The sequence below is a fragment of the Crassostrea angulata genome, chromosome 2 (genome assembly GCF_025612915.1).
Source record: "Crassostrea angulata isolate pt1a10 chromosome 2, ASM2561291v2, whole genome shotgun sequence".
In the NCBI taxonomy this organism is placed as follows: Eukaryota; Metazoa; Mollusca; class Bivalvia; order Ostreida; family Ostreidae; genus Magallana; species Magallana angulata.
In genome coordinates, this window is record NC_069112.1 from 41203262 (window position 1) to 41216598 (window position 13337).

At 33.1% G+C, this 13337-nt stretch overlaps 1 protein-coding gene and 1 long non-coding RNA gene across 2 annotated transcripts in view; both read left to right on the top strand.

Moving 5' to 3' along the window:
* LOC128172387 (uncharacterized) overlaps positions 1-13337 on the top strand; it is a 172808-nt gene that overhangs the window by 113946 nt on the left and 45525 nt on the right. The gene's annotated exons all lie outside the window — the stretch shown is intronic.
* On the top strand, positions 8589-10010 carry LOC128172502 (uncharacterized). Its single transcript, XR_008242268.1, has 4 exons — positions 8589-8644; positions 8876-9103; positions 9601-9726; positions 9852-10010. It is a non-coding gene; the product is annotated as an uncharacterized LOC128172502 (long non-coding RNA).

The following is a 13337-nucleotide window of genomic DNA, read 5'->3' on the forward strand; positions in this document are numbered from 1 at the left end:
TGCCAAAAAAGAATTAGATTACAAAAGAACACTTGGTCAATGCGTGACCACTTAATCTATAAGTCTTTGTGACGAAACTAATTAAACAATACTTGGCCAGGTAAATAATTCTAGGGGCATCGTTAATCCCGTAACAAAGAACTTATCATTCATGGACTAAATCAAATGGATGCTATAAAAAACATTTACAACAAAATTACCTCAAAAATCTTGTGAAGCCCACGTTCGAAAAACTTTTATCAGAAGAACAAAGAAACCTTAAGTTTGGCATACCCGATAAAATAAAGTTGACATGTGCATTAAATAAAATGACACCTCAGAGTAACCAGACAAAAGCTAAAAAAAAATACATAAAAATTTCTGAAACATTTTGTTCTTACAGCACCAAAATCAATTAGACATTAAATTCTGTAATAGTTAAATTTATTATAAAATATATTTCAAAGAAATGCAAATTTAACTGTTTGAATTACTAAATTTAAATACATATTTCAGAGATCAATAAGTATATTCAAAAACTGTCAGTTTTTCTCCACGACAATACCAAACAGGATTTCGACTAAGGGATATTAATCTTTAGAGATAGTGTTGCGTCATTACGAGCATTTTGCGATATGTTTCCTTGCTTGAAGCAAAACTGTAAATTATGTATAAATAAATTTTGAACATTTATGAATTTAAAGTAACAGCGTGGTTCAGTAGTTCATCAACAGAGAAAACATGAGAAATAACTAAAATATGCATTATCTCTTTATATTCAGCGACAATCAAAAAGCCATGCACCTTTTCATTTGATTAATTTATATCAAATCTGCTTTACCAATGAAGTCAATAAACGATGAAATAAATTGGATTTACTCTTTAACGAGAAACCAAATCCAAACATTAATCAAATTCCATTATATATGTTATTTAGGTTAAATAACAGATCTTATGAATATTCATTAGTTCAAAGTTTATCAAGATATTAAAGCCCTGCCTCCAAAGTTCATCCTTAACTGTGCTTCGTAACGATAACGTACAATGTTTTCGAGCAAATCGACATTCGTAGAAAATGTAAATGTCATGTCTCGCATGTCAGAATTGTAATTACATGAAGTTAACCGCGGCTTTTGGTGCCTGATTAATTTGAGTTTAATTACAAAAATGTCGATGAACAGAATTGCTCTTTTAAAACGGTAACATAAAACTTACATTTTTGGGAAAATAATAAAAGCAAAGCAATGAAGGTTGACCTAGTAATATTTTGTTTTTGCAAATTTAAAAAAAATATGATTATTATAATTTAATATGTCAAAAAACGTCAGTGCTAATAGAAAAGTATCCTTTCCTTTCAACTCGTAACAAAAAAAAATCGGTGACAATTTATTTTTACAACTTACTAGTAAATGCATATGTTTAGTTTATTAAAATTAATAGAGAGAAAGGAAATAAGTGAAATATGGGAACAAACATTAAAAAACTTGTATGAACAATCTTAGATATAGATTAAGATTACCATTGTAAACAACAACTTTTTTTGTTACACAGTAAACTCACATCCATTTAGTACTCTCCCATCGATTTGTTTTTAAAGAAATTGGTTTGTAGTTTACGAAAGCCGAGAAGGATCATTCGAGATTCGAGATTCAAAATACGAGATTAGAATCAAATCAAATTCCAATCAAATCATGGATCTAAAACCTGTATCCTAGCAACATCAAACTGTTCTAAATAAAGATCATTCGTACATGCTCTTTCCTACAAATAAATGTCTTAATAGCTCTTATATAGTGGCTATAAAATGGTTAAATTATCATTGATAAATTAACCCCACACAGTATAAACAATTAAATTAATGCTAACACTGTGGACTTTGCGAATCTATGTAATTGTGTTTGTCCTGTTTGTATCCCCCCCCCCCCCCCCCCCGAGCCATTTTAACCCGTTGTGTATTCGCCCCAACAGTTTAAAAATCAGCTCGTGAAGAAAGATCTGTTTAATCTAAATCTAAATAATTAAAACTGAGTGTGGTTTTAGCTATGAAACGAAATTCAATGTTCAATGAAATAATCGACATGTCAAAATTTAGGTTATTATAAAGTTTTAAACCATAGAAGATATAATGATTTACAACCACAACGACAACAATCCAGATAGGAAATAGTGTATTGTAGGGTATCAATGCCATTGCCGATATGAGAGAGAGAGAGAGAGAGAGAGAGAGAGAGAGAGAGTTTTGTAGTGTCAAATTCAAATTTGATTTAGAATTGAAATTGATTTGATTTGACACAAGCATATATAGACAATAATTAAGCCTCTTAAAGGAGAAAAGGAAAAGAGAGGAGGTAGCTAGGGTAGGGCAGAGACCAACTAGCAAGCTTTGATTTTAACGGTGTTAGCGCACCTTTACATCGACTCTCTCTCTCTCTCTCTCTCTCTCTCTCTCTCTCTCTCTCTCTCTCTCTCTCTCTCATATCACCTAGCATTTCCGTTTCCGTGAGGGGGTTTGGGATATTTGTGATGTCTTGCATTAGTTATCGAAAATGAAAAAAAAAAAAATAAAATGTGTGCGGATGTTGTACTCAATAATCTGTTTTCAGTATATAAATTTCAGGGGGGGGGGGGGGGGGTTATAGTCCTAATTTAATTTAATTTGTCAGTTATTCTGACCCCTCTTCGTTTTCCAGGCCTTTTTTTTTTAATTTGGCACGGCAAATTAATTTCAAACTTTCTGTGTAGCTCCATAACGATGCACTATAGATAAATTATGAGTATTTTTACTTTTGATGGACAGGTATATATCCGTACTTGATTTTAAATTTGACTCTTATAATCGGTCTTAATGTTCCAATAAATATAGGGTAGGAAAGAGTAGACGGGACTTTTTTGCGCATATCCTACTGTACCATTCATTCAACACAGGTAAATTAGCACTAATCGAGTTCGATTTGCTTTCCTTTTTTTATTCACTGGTTTTAAAGCTATTCATTTTTGTAAATATTTCGAATTTATGGCCTGATTATATATAAATTAGAGCTTCGCTGGTGCATCTATTTACCCAAATGGACCAAAATATAACCAAATGAATCTAAAAATGTTGACAAAATTAGTTTTAAACGACTAATTTTTCAATTCTAATCGGGTATGTCCTTTAGAAAAATCTAGACCACATGTTTAGGAAGTAAAACGACAGTTGTTTCATTTTTTTATGGGCAGGGGGTAGGTGCCGGTAAAGGACATGTATTGCTTGTGGCAGTTGGGCTATACTCTCATTTGTTTTAAAAGGTAATACTACATATTGATATAAAATGAAAGTTTCCAATTACACTGTACATAGCTTTTATCATGCATTTTGACCCGTGCAATTGTTTAAACATTTTTTAAAGCATTTAATGTGAGTCAACCGATCATTTTTGGAATATATTTTTCTGGATCCCCGCTAATCTCAGCGAGATTCGTCGAGACTGAAAATTTTTTGACGGACGTCTCTTCCGAATCTCAGACTAAAGCCACACAAAGTGATTCGGGAAAATTTCCCCAACTTCGGCCGGTTGTTACGATAGAAATACGCTGAATTTAATCATCTGCTCGCTTTAACTTCTTACTTTGAACATCCCTTTAACTCCCTATCAACATAAAATGTTAGGTTCCTACCGTTAAAAGATTTATATCCCACAAAATATGAACTTGTTTATTTTTCAATTCATTTCCACACTCATTTACATCTCCAATGCTGAAGAGTTCCAGTCAAGGTCACAAATAGCCTGTTTCAGAATATGTCGTACTCAAGATTTCAACCTTATCATTTTATGAATATTACATTATAGAATTCAAAAGGTGTAGTTATAAATACCGGATATTTCCTTTTTATTTATTATAAATTCCATATTTCATTTTTGTTGGCATATACCTTGACATCTTAATGCATTTATAAAGTTTATGTTTGCCCTATCATAATTTTCTATGTAAAACTACGAATACGACATATTTTGAAACAGTCTATTTATGACCTTGACTGGAACTCTTCAGCATTGGAGATGTGAATGAGTGTGGAAATGAATTGAAAAATAAACAAGTTCATATTTTGTGGGATATAAATCTTTTAACTATAGGAATCTAACATTTTATATTGATAGGGAGTTAAAAGGATGTTAAAGGTAAAATGTTGAAGCGGGCATTTGATTTAATTCAGCGTATTTCTATCGTAACAATCGGCCGAAGTTGGGGCAAATTTTCCGAATCACTTTGTGTGCACTGGTCTGAGATTCGGAAGAGATGTCCGTCAAAAAATTTTCAGTCTCGACGAATCTCGCTGAGATAAAAATCCCCGCCTGATACGTCCGCCTCCTTGTATATTAGAATTACATGTACAATGTATGTTGACCATATGTACACATTACCTTAAAGCTGACATGAATTCATCAAACGCATTTGGTCGCCATATTATTTTCGATCGCTCCTCTACTGCCACTGGGGTATATATATCGGTTGAGAAAGTTACGGTCGGTTGCTTTCCGATCAAAGCATTCAGGTTGCACGGACTTCTAAATGCATGAACTACACATTGTAGTAAAATGTTTGTAGTAAAGAATAAAGAAAACAACAATCAATGAAATACAAAATATGCTTATTCTGTGAAAGGATTTTCCAGATATCTTTATTATTTTGCACATACAGTGCTGCCTCAGTACGTATTCACATCGAACACGTGTGTCGTTCATACAGAGTGAATAACGTCTGCGTCTTTTTGAAAACCCCGGCGGCACTACATCGAACACAGTAGATAAATGATAGTAAATCCAAGAAAATGACAATGTAACATCGTTTCCACCCGTTCCACCGTTTCTAAAATCCATGCAATCATTGGCATTGCTCGATCTGCCACAGTGTGTTGTTTGCGCATGTGCGATGTTGTAACATACACAGGAAAACGGTCCACAATTATCGAGGAATTTTATAAGTATCTGCGCCTGGATTTCACTCTGTCTTGTTTCATCGTGTATTGGATATATCTTGCCAGTGCAGTGGTTGTCATTTTATCTTTTTTCAAAACGCGTTTCTACACGTCTTTTCGTCCAAGGCAACGTGTTCGGGTGCATGAAATACCTGAATGCGGTGAAGCATGAATAGTGCTCTCAGCTTATATAGGGGGTGTGTAGCGATGAACAGAACAATAGAAATCGACAACTAATATGGCGGTAGCCGGAGATAAAAGGGAAATAAATGCGTATTTATGAATTCATGTCAGCTTTAATCGGCTTTGTTATGTGACGATAGCATTTGCTATCAATGTATTTGCAGGATAGGTTACAAAAAACAACCTATTTGTTGGGTTTTTGCACTGATTATTTGAGATAATTTGTCGCCATGTTCTTTGCATTCCCCACACCACTCACAGTTTCTTTATTTGTTGTTCTGTGTGTTTGTGTAAAGCACCACTCGCCCTTTGTAGCTTCACCTTGATTACACTTTATCTGGCTAAGTGTAATTTAGTAGTATATTAAGTACACACATTTTTGCAGTGCTTATTTTCATCTTTGGAGAGTTACTTACATACAAAGTAAACATTTGTATGATTTATATGCAAGTATTGTCAAATTTGGTGCGCGGGGGGGGGGGGGGGGGGGGGGGGGGGGTAGGAAACCACAGAGAAACTTAACTTGGCTGTGATACATATGCCTGTCTCTACCTTATATTCTTTCTTGTTGATATATCAATGAATGAATTATAACAAAATACAACAATTAATTTTGAAAAATTCATGCACAATCAAATTAAATTTTTAAAAAAGTTTAACTGTTCTCTGCACAAGAAATCGGCAATGTGAACAAACTGGCACTCTATCATCCCTCCCTTTAATTGTAGAGAGTATGCATCCTTTTATATTGAAAACAATGCCAAAAGTAAGACTTGTTTACGGAAGAAAAGGAAAAAAAAAATGTATTAATTAATAATTCCGTATGATGTGATAATATCTCAATGATTAGTTTATAATCATAGTACTAGTGTATGCCTGTATACATACATAAACACGATAAGTAATGCTTATATTTATTGGTGAAACCGGACTGATTATTTATATTTCGATTATTTAGATACTAATCTTCATGCGCGGATCTAGAAAGGAGGGGGTCTGGACCCCCTCCTCGGGAAAATTGGAGCTTATTAAATTTACATAGTAAAATTATTTAAAATTGGCCTAGGACCCATCTATAGAAAAACTTTGCTCCGCTTATGAAGTTCTCTACCATAACTGCATTTTTACACAAAAGGGGTGAATAAACCCGGGGTTTAAACTATCAGTGGTGGTGAAATACCCCAGGGTTCAAACGTATCAGGTGGAAATGCACCAGGGCAAACAAAATCACTTAGATCTGCGAAGCACACTGCATTATTACTAGTCTACTTTAATATTCGGTGTAAAAATAAATACAAATAATTATTTAGTTAGCTATGTAGAAGTGAACATAGCATTTATTTCAATTTGTATATAAGAGCATGTACGAATGATCTTTATTTAGAACAGTCTGATGTCGCTAGGATACATATTTTCAGATCCTTGATTTGATTGGTTAATTTATATATTGAATCTCGAATTTCGAATCTTGAATCTCGTATTTCGAATCTCGTATTTTGAATCTCGAATCTCGAACGATCCTTCTCGGCTTTCGTAGTAATTTATATAGAAATCAATATAGAAATGAACATGCATTACCGATCCTAATTCCAGTTCTCTTCTCTTTAATGAGCCGTGTGCATAATATGCATATACATACATATGTAATACAAAATGTGTCAATTACTTTTATTTTGCAAAATACATAATGTGAATTTTTCAATTAAAGTATATGTTCAACAGTGAAATTATATCAAAGTTTGCAAGAAAGGTTTGTAAATAAATGTTAAACAATTAGAAGTGAAATACTTTGTTATAGCTTTCGAACATCTAAATTAAAACAAAAACGCATATTCACGACAACTTTATTTTTTGCTGAATTTAAAGCAAAAGGGGAAAAAAATCAAGAGTCATTGTTGAAGAACGTTTCGAATACTATGTTAATCTATAGTCATAAATAAATTGAAATATTTTAAGAAAAATTTAATTTTCCCGTTTGTCCTTGGGCGTCTGTCTTTGGTTACATATTAAACATGAAGAAAATATTGTATGGAAAGTCAATATTCAATAATAAACAAAAGAACTTGTAAATTCAACGACTTTTTTAAAGAAACACAATAGGACACAAGATTAAAAATGATGCAACTTGATTCTTTAATTCTTAGAAATGGTAAACTACAGCTAAAACACATTGAATTCAAATATTGCACACATTTATTAAAACTGTGCAAACCGTACGCGTTAAAATGAATGGAGCGCTAAAATTAAAGATATAAAGTAAAATACATCAGTAAATTAAAAAGAGGAACTTAAAGACGTTCGTTCCTTTGTTTTGGGAGACCATTTTGGGTCTACTCTATTCTAGAAATTATGCATGATTTATTGATTCTACCCATAGATTTAAATTCTATAATGCCAATTTAACTATCTTAAATAAAATAGCAATGGAAAAATACATTTTTACAGAATTTAATACGGGGGTATATTTTGTAGCGAAAGGCTTTTAAGAAGACAGTAAACATTTTTCATAACTCAGTTGTTTTACAGTACCGTCACTTTAGCTTCCTCATTTGCAGTGCAAACAAAATTTCCAGATAGTTTGTGCATTAGCATATCTTCATTTTGTTACGAAAAACATAATTTTACAATTTTTTAATATTTCTATCGACACATACATATGTATTGGCAAATTTAACTTATATTTCATAAAAAGTCAAGAAAAATAGGGCCATGTAGATCACTATCGCATCATTGCACCATCGATGTTTGAGTCGATAGTGCGATGACCATTGTGCGATAACGATGATGGGATGACGATGATGCAATGGCAATAGCCATGACACGATTGTGCGATAGCAATGATACGATGCTCTATTGCGTCATCATTAATTATTTATCGCGTCATCTTCATCGTATCATCGCTCTATCGACGTTCTTGAAAAAGGATAACATTCCCAGCAATAAAGAGCAAACGTAGATGGTGCGATGATGCGATAGTGAACTACATGGCCCTATCCGGATTCCATAATATAGATCCCCAAAATGTTGTTTTGAATTTTGGTTAAGCTATGTGTGTAGATTTTAAAAGAAATACGTAAAAAAAACTGAGAGACTTTTGATCGCAGGATCCAACGTCCTTAAAACATGATATTTGACATCTCTGCCTGCAATGGAGATTCAGATTCAACAATAACAGTTATAACAGCAATTCATTTCCTCATTGTTTGAATTAGGAGATACGCTTGTAAAACAGAATAACAATTGTAAATGCATTGCTGGAACACCTAATTGCTTGATATTAAATCCAGTTTTGTAAGCAACCATTACTAAATTTCAGTTGTCAAACATCAGAGACGATTGTTTCTGTAATGGTCTTAATCTACATAAAATATGATGTTAAGTCTTACGTAATTTACATAAAATTTGCCTTCCAAGCCCGTATGCTAGGTATAAATATCAGCAGCTTAAAAAGAGATCATTCAATCAAGATGAATGCTCTAACACTGGTTTGTGTTGCTTTCTGCCTGACGTCCGTTTTTGGCATTGGTTAGTAAGACGATTTAAATAATATTTTTTTAGTATGCTCGTTTATAATATATGAAAATAAAATATTTAAAAAAATGCAAATAAAAGTATGTGAACATAATGACGTGGTATTTCGTAAAACGCTTTCTAAAGAAACTATGTTCTGTTTGTTGACATGAACAATGTACATGTTCTTTAAGTTATTTTATTAAGATATTGTCTTTACGCGCCTAATTTTTTCGATGATTTCAGGCGAGGCTAACGGTGGAGGTTCCATACCCGTATACCCGTCGTCTCGCGGACAGAGAAACAACGGAAACCACTGGTCTTCATCCTATCCTGCGCCATGCACATTCGGACGTCAACTGGATCAAAATGGTTCTTGTCACAGGACATTGTATCCCGGGCAACAGTCTTCCTGCATTTCGGGATTTAACTGCAACGTTGATTACCCAGGTCAACCTGGAGTATGCTGTTTAGGTAGGCATAAGGACTTCTGATAAAATTGATATGTCAATAATATTTTAGGTTTGAAAAATATTAAAAAAATATCAAGATTGATAAATGGATTTGCAAATCCCTACAGTCAAAACACACATCATTTTTAATGACGAAATGACAATTTAAAATCAATAATTTTGATTATGAAAGAGTCGCTCAAGTCTGGTTATCCTTAATAACGATGAAATGTAGGAAAATTTAAACTGAAATTTAAGTGTGTATGGTTACGATGCATCTTTCTTTTTAACAGAAATGTATTTAAGTAAACAACTAAGCTGGGAAAATTTCACTTTTACTTTACGGTCAATCTGGAATCTTAGATATGTCCTATTAGATTATTCATTTCAAAAACATATACTAATAGGTAGTTTATTACTCTACAGAAAAAAAATAAACCTACAATTTTAGTTCATAATATGGAAACTTTTTTCTGTGCGCTTAATATTGCATAATTTTTTTCATCGTCTTAAACCTAGCTACCAATCCATGCGGCTCTGGAACTCCATACCGACGTAACGATGAAGCAATTAGCTGTGACACACAAAGCTGCCCCCGCGGATTCAGATGTAACAGAGGATATGGATACGCTGTTTGCTGCCGAAGTATCAACCACAAAAACTTTTAATGATTTTGATTTTTTTTTTATAAATATGGTTTTTTTTTAAACAAATTTAACTACATATACTTTTCATTGCATTAATATTTACATTTGACAATCTTATTGAAGATAATCGGATCTGCCCACCCAGAGGATGCTATGGAGGTTGACACGAATGCTGATGCGGTAAAAACGATATTAAATGAAAGTTCACTTTGATGTGAATTGTCAACATTTCAACTTACACTATTTTCAACATTTGATTGATATAAAGAAAATTTCCCTGAACCCTAATTTGACATTTCTTATTTCATTGATGTATTATATTGATATTAATATTAGACTTGAATCGACTGAGAAACGTGAGATTGCATGACAATTCGGAGTACCATCTGCAACTGCATGCCTATTATAAGTATTTTATGTTGATACATTTAAACTTTCATATTTTTTAAAGCACTTGGCAAATATCATGTTTGAGAGAGAGAGAGAGAGAGAGAGAGAGAGAGAGAGAGAGAGAGAGAGAGAGAGAGGAGCCAAGCGAGTGAGGAAAGTGAAGCATTTATTAATTGATCAGCAGTAACAAAAATTAAAAGTTTAAACTTATAGAAAAGAAGTATTTTGTTGAGTATAAGCTGACACGTCTACATTCGAACAATCCGTAAATTCAAAAAATGGTTATAAAAACAGAATTTTTTTAAAGAAATCGTCCATATTAAATGTCCAAATATGTGGAAGGTTATTCATTATTACAATGAATATTGTTATTGAAAATTACATCAGAAACAATTCAACATCGTTAATTAACAAATATACAACTTTTTTTTTTTAAACTAAGCGAAGCATGTTTATCAAATATAGGTTTAATAAATATAGGATAGAGATTCATGTACATATATTCTTTTCTTTTATGATATTGAATATAGGATTGACTTTGGCTTTCATAAAGTTTGCTATGCGGTTTTTAGATTTCACAACAAAAAATATACCGTCAATGCTTATAATTCAATTTAAAACATAGATCATGTATATATATTTAAATTAAATGTATTGTAAATGACAAGATTCAACAAGAAACAAACAAGTACACGTTATTTACACGCGGAGTGATTTTATCGTGGTGATTACGCTAGCTCCGGATGTACATTAACATAAACTATTGTGAAAAAACAGAATTGTTGATAAATGATTAGAATGATAATTGTTTATATTTGTTTGATTATTTATTGTGCATTTTCTGGCATAACTATTGATAGTACCTTCTTTTCTATGCTCGCTCATGAGCATGACGGAGTTCTATCCTGCCTCGCAAAGTGCCTCTGAGGCAGTATGCCGTTTACCTTTGTTAACGTTTTGCATTCCTATGCAGATATGTCGCGCATAAATTTTGAAAGTGGTATTTTTTCACTGGATTTTTGGAATCGCAGATATCCGTGTTGATATTATTAATCGCTTCTTTTGCGCAGTAATTAAACAAAGCATGTTAAGCAGACGTTTATGTATAATTCATATCGTGCACCCCCCCCCCCCCCCAAAAAAAAAATAGAGTAATCCTTCTTTGTGCAGTTATACTTATTGACATTATCTAGGTCAGATTAGCTCCTAATTAGAAGATTTAAGAAAATAGATGAAAGAAATGTACTTAATCAATGAATTATAAAATAATCATTATATATAAGTTGTTAAAATTTACACAAAATTAAAAACCAACATGGCAAATGCATTCACCACTCACTCATCTGTTTTTGTTCCTTTCTTCTTTTTTTTTTGGGGGGGGTGCGTTTTTTTTTGTATTGTAGATGTTTTACTCGACAACGTATACTATTTAATGGTAGCATTTTTTTTAGCAATGCCCCTGTGTGGAAAGAAGTTCGGAAACTTAACTTTAATCGGTAACTGAATGACAAATAGGTCTAAAGAGAGATATGGGGGAAATGCAATGAAAGGAAGTAAATTTAACTAATAATCACATGGAAGAAATTTATGAAAGCAATTGCTTGTATTTAATAAAAAAAATTCGCGTTACGAAATATAGCGAAAAATAATTGTCCTGACGACATGTAAATTATTACGAAAGTTTGGGGTTACTAAGTTTACCTTGTTAAGGAGTATTTAGTCAATGAAATTTCAGTATTGTGTACGTGTTCGAATTCATTCAAAGGTCGCCAGTAAAGTTAACTTTCTAGCGCACACCGTCCCGAGCAAGTCGTGTTTTTCGTCATAGACGCCAGACAAATACAAAGCTCAATTTCAGAAGAAGTAAACAGAGTTTTTTCACGTTAGCAGTCCGAATCGTTAAGCAGTTTGCAAAATATGATGGACAGTCGTTTGTCAGTTTTTTCGCCAAATATTTAACAAATTTCCGCGTCTCAGGTAAGCAAAATTGAGGACCATTTGAATGAACATTATGTGTTTCGTAAAAAAGGAAACGAGAATCAGTATAAGCATGAAGCCCGAGTGCTCACTCAGTTAAAGGAGGCCAGGGAATATTTAAACTGCGGGAATGACGATGGAGTGGGGTCGGCAAAGAGCAGTATCGCTGAAGGTATTGGAATGGTTAAAAATCACCAGAAAGTGATTAAGTTGGCAGATTCGTCTCAGCTTGGTTGGAAAGTAGTCCAAGAGTATCAGGCCAACCCCATAGCAGACGATTCGGATGATGAAAAGATGTACAGAGCACAGATTAGAGCCGATCGGAGAGTTTTCAACGGGAGAAAACGTCAGAGATTCGAACCCTATCAGGAGAAACCGGCGACCGGCACCCGCATGGAGACAGATGACAAATCAACGAGCAGTGGAAAACCCGGCAGATGTTTTGACTGCGGAGCTAAGGGACATTGGAGTCGGGGTTGTACGAAACAAGATGACAAAGCAAACAAGACAAGTGAAAATTTAGAAAAAAAATTGCCTATTTCAAATTTGGCGCTTTTTAGTGACATAAGTAATATCATATCTCCAGTTGGTCGTTTAAGATCACGTTATAGCGAATGGGAGAAAATTGGGACAGGTAAAACAATATAAGATATTATAAAGTCAGGATATAAAATTCCATTCAAAACAAATCCTTTTATTGAATTAAACAACAAGAGGTCGGCGAGAGATCACTTTCTAGCGCACGCCGTCCCGAGCAAGTAGTGCTTTTTTTTGTTTTGTATATATATATATATATATATATATATATATATATATATATATATATATATATATATATATATATATATATATATATATATATATATGGATGAATAAATAGAACGGTTGATGAGTGATTGCATAGATGGACGACTAACACATTTGACAGACAGACTGACGGATGAAATGATAGATAGATAGATAGATAGATAGATAGATAGATAGATAGATAGATAGATAGATAGATAGATAGATAGATAGATAGATGTAGGGTATTCATGTTTTTGCACATGTTAGAGATAATATAATTTTAAATTGTGGAAAAAAAACAAAGAAAGGACAGGGAGATCAAGGTAAGTCAAGTGGAGCGGAAATAATAAGATCTTTATAGTATTTGTTCTGCGTAATATGCCTTTACTAAAGCCATTGAAAATAATAAATCCATACAACGTAAGCTGCACACACTTTATATCGTCTTTTAGT